This window comes from Vombatus ursinus, unplaced genomic scaffold (assembly GCF_900497805.2).
Source record: "Vombatus ursinus unplaced genomic scaffold, bare-nosed wombat genome assembly UNPS02014816.1, whole genome shotgun sequence".
Lineage (NCBI taxonomy): Eukaryota > Metazoa > Chordata > Mammalia > Diprotodontia > Vombatidae > Vombatus > Vombatus ursinus.
In genome coordinates, this window is record NW_020954594.1 from 6,635,484 (window position 1) to 6,639,810 (window position 4,327).

Here is a 4,327-nt window from a genome sequence, read left to right on the forward strand (position 1 = left end):
CCGAGGGCTGGTTAACCCTGCCCTGGGGGCTTCTGGGAGATGTAGTCTTTTTCCCACCCCCCCACCCCCACCCCCAGCACACATATACTTCACTATACCCTTGGTCTCTATACCTCATATCCTGTACCCCTATATCTGATGACTAGGAATTTCTTTGGGAAAATGGATTTGACTTGTGCACAGCTGGGGTCCTCCCTCCATCCCTGGGCCCTGCCCAGCATCTGCAACCTGTGGTGTAGAAGAGGAGGCATGTAACCTCTATCTGCCCACCACTCATATTATGCACTCTTGTCCCACCTGGCAGAAGTGTGAGACAGTTGTGCAGGTTGGTGCATTATGAGGTTTCTATTACTTTATCCCTGCCTGCCCCACTATCACAAGGGATGTACCCACTGCTCTCCCCTTAGGTTCCCTGGGAGGCTGGGCATTGAATGACGGGTTGGATAAACTTGGGGTACGGGACACACTTGGCCATGGTGCCTGATGTTGGGCATTCTGAGAGGCATTGCCTATCTTGGGACACTTGGAATGGTCAATTCTTAGGGAAATTTCTCTTTCCATCCTTTCTTGGGAAGTAGAAAGAGGAGGCATATTCTGGAGATCAAGAGCTCTCCTTGGGAGCATAGAAGGTGTCTATCTCTGTCTATCCAGCTTTCTTCCTTTGGGGTCTCTCTGATGCCTCCACCAGCCCCCTGCTTTTGTCTTGTCAGTCTAAGGCTGGTTTTGAGGTGGAGGATTTCAGATTGGTAGGGAAAGATATTGGGGGGGTGGGAGGAATTTGTGGCATAGACTTGGTGCCCTCAGATGGGAGCTCTGAGGTATTTCTTATCCTCTTACTTTTGCCTCCTCTCTGTCTCTGCGCTTCTTGCTTTACTTAGAAAAGCTCTCATTTACTTTTATCACAGACAGTTTATTCAGTTATTACTGCCAGATGGAAGTCAGAGATCCCTGGGGTGGCTGGGCCAGGGCTCCCTTTGCTTTCCCTCTAATGCAATCAGGAGACCCCTAGGAAGTGGCTTCCGGTTTCCTGGATAGAGGCTGTCTCTCATGTTGCTGATCAATGCCCCCCTAAATACACTTAACCAGTGTTTCTGAGGGTAATGCTGGTGCCCAGGATTCAGTGGCTTTTATCACCCTGTCTCTAGGGGAAGGGATGCTCTAAGGCTCTTTTCTCCTGGTACTAGGGCTAAGGTGTAGGAGTCTCTCTGTGTGGTAGGACTGAATGAATTTGCTGCCATGTAGTTGGTGTAGTGGTGATGATAAGGATAAGAGTAGGTAGGCAGGGGAAAAGTGGGGAAGGATTCCAGGAAGGAGGTATTCACTCTCATATGGGGGGGGGGTGTCCTACCTCTGGCCTCAGGTGTTCTGGTTGATTCAAGTGGGCAGCTTGGCTATCCTTGCCTGAGCTGGCCTCCACAACTTGAATGTGAGATTGCTCTTGGTTTGGGGTGGGGGAGAGCACAGGGAATTCTGGGGAAATAGTAGAGGAGGGAAAGGGATGCTCAGGGATCTGAAGTGCCTCCTGGACTTGGGGGGTTGTAAGACGATGCTGCAGCTGCTATCTGGTGATCTAAGGGACTAGGCATAAATGTCTGATAATGGTGAGACAAGGGTGGGAGGATAGGGTTGGGACTTCTAGGGTTTGTGATCTTGATGAAGGAATCTGGTGATAAGAAGGAAATCTAGGGTCAGAAATATGGTGACTAAGGAGAGGTCCAGGACCAGGGACCTGAGGATCTTGCTGTGGCTTCTTCTTGGTTCCGGTTCCTATTGACACCATGGGGACTCCAGGGCTAAGGAGAGCTGGATTGGAGTTCTAGTGTGGTTGGGATGGGAAATGGGGGTCCCCTTCTCCTGAAGCTTTAGGGCCTATGTCAGAACCGGGCATTATGCCCCTGGGTCTGGGCCTGGAGGGTGGTGGGGATGGCAGGAGCAAAGGCCAGGACGCCTGGCACCTGCTTTAGATTAAAGGAGACGCCACGTAAAGGGGGGCTGCCTGCCAGCAGGCGGAGTGGCGGGGATGGAGCTGCATGAAGCCTGTGAGAAGGAGGGAGGGAGGAAGAAGAAGGAGCAAGGCCACGGTTTGGGGAGACTGCATAATCCATAGGCACAGGGGCTCATGTGGGATAAAGGGGGGTGGGGTGGTTCAGGGACTGAAGAAGCCATAACCTCTTACTTCCCAGTTGGCCCTGGGGAGAGCAGAAGGGAATCTAGGAAGTCCCAGATATTAGAGGGCCTGGTTCCATCGAAGCATGGTGGGGAAGTTTGGAATAGATCGAGGGAGAAGCATGGAGCATTGGCAGAGGGAGAAGGGAGGGAACTGTGAAAAAGGTACCAGGATATTTGGAGGGATCAGTGGAGCCTGGGACACGCTAAGCACTTCCTTCTTGCTCTTAGGTGATAAAGAATCTTCTCCCAGCCTCCTGTCCCTGCTCATCCTGGGGCCCCCAAAGCAGCATGGGGTAGGGGTTGGTTTACTGTCTGGCAAAGTTCAGTGTGTGTGTGTGTGTGTGTGTGTGTGTGTGTGTGTGTGTGTGTGTGTATGGGGTTGGGCGCGCCCCTCCCCCACGCATATCTACTTTTGCCAACCCAAGTACCTCTGCTAGTACCAGCTGTAATGTGTATACTCTAGGTAGTAGGAGGCAGTGCACCAAAGGTGACCCAGAAGTCACTTCCCTCCTCTCTCTGCCACAAGCCCAGTACCTTGGCCTGACTGTTGACCCCATGGGGGTGGGGGGTGGAAGTGGGGGATGGCACTGTGGGAAAGTGGGAAGCCGTGGTAGCTGGGCTGGTTCGGGCCAGGCGCCCCAGGCAGAGGAGCCTCCGCCAGGCTCTGCTCTCCTTGGGGTGGGGCTGGGTTGTTTCTGAGACTGGCCCAACCTGTTGAACACTTGCCTTCTCTGGCCCTGGCACCTGTCTGCCCCCCCCACTCCCATCCCCCCCCCACACCCTCCATCCCCCTACCCACCACCCCTGACTGATGGCTGCTCATCTCCAGGTCAGAGAGGGCTGCTTCTTGGCTATGAGAAAAGTTACTTCAGAACTTGGGGGTGGGGGTGGTGATGGGTCATAAAAGAAGTGGGCCTGCCTTTGATCCAATAGGAGCTCACTTTGTTGAGCCCCCTTCTCTTGCTTGGCACCCTGCCTGCTGTCTCTTGGAGTTGGACCATTTTAGAAGACGAGGGACCAAGGGAAGAAGCTAAGGGGTTAGGGAGTAAGGAGTAAGGTGATGGAGATGAGGGTTCCTGAAGTGCTGAGCTGTCTGACTGGCCACCCTGGAGCTACTGGGTGCCAGGCCCTGCCTGGAGTAACAGCCTGGAATTTCCTTTCCCGAGTACCCGAAGCCCCGCCCCCAGCCTGGCCTGACTGACCTCCCCTCCCTTCCTCAGGCTGCCTTTCCTTGGAGGTTGGAGGGAGGGTGGGGGGAAGTTGGGACAGACTGGAGCTGGGGAGGGGGTGGGGAGAAAGAGGAGGCTCAGATTGTGGGAGGGGAACCTTTCCAAGGACTGAACAGCAGCTGCCCAAGATAGTCATATCCCCAAGGGGAGGGGAGGCCTGGGTCCTGGGTTCCTCAGATATCTTCTTCTTTCACATACTGGTGAAGCCTCTTTCCCTTCAATCATGTCCCCCACATGGGAGGGAGTGGGCCAGGATTCTCCCCCTACTGGGTCCAAGATTCCTGTGTAATCTGGGGTCATTCAGGGAAGGCCACAAAATGGGTGGTGACAGAAAGATAGCAGCATGGGGGGGAGTGCATACCTAGATGCCCACAAAATGAGAGGGCAACCTGAAATGCTTGGCAGCAACCAGCAGGACAAGGCAGAGGGACAGCACGTTTTATTCCCTTCTGTTTCTTCCCTCCTTCCTCTGAGTTGTGGCTCCTAGGGGCCCAACCTCCCCCCACTCTCACTTTTCCTGTCTCCAGGCCTCATTGCTACTTTTGATTTTTCCTCTCCCTGCTTGGCCCCTCCCTGCCTGGAACCTTGCCTACTGCCCCACCTACCCCAGGCTCAGCCTTTAACCTTGGCTTTCCTGGGGGCTGGCACCCTTTCTCCTAATGCCACCCCCTCAATCCATTCTCCTTCCAAGCGGCCTGGTGATGGGGATGGGGTTAGACTAGCCTCTCACTGCTCTTCACTATGTCCCCTGCCTTCCATCCTTCCCTCCCCAGCCCCCTTTCCCTAGCTGGGAATAGCCCTGAATCCAGGATTTCGAAACCAGGATTGTTTTGAAATCTGTGAATACTTCTCCTCCCCCCACCACCCCCCCATCTCCCACCCCACCCCCCAGTGGGGCTGCAGGAGTATTGTCCTCCAATCTGACTTCA

The 4,327-nt window shown here is 54.3% G+C and overlaps 1 protein-coding gene across 2 annotated transcripts in view; it reads left to right on the top strand.

The window, feature by feature from the left end:
• BCL9L (BCL9 like) overlaps nt 1-4,327 on the top strand; it is a 35,268-nt gene that overhangs the window by 922 nt on the left and 30,019 nt on the right. The window lies entirely within an intron of this gene.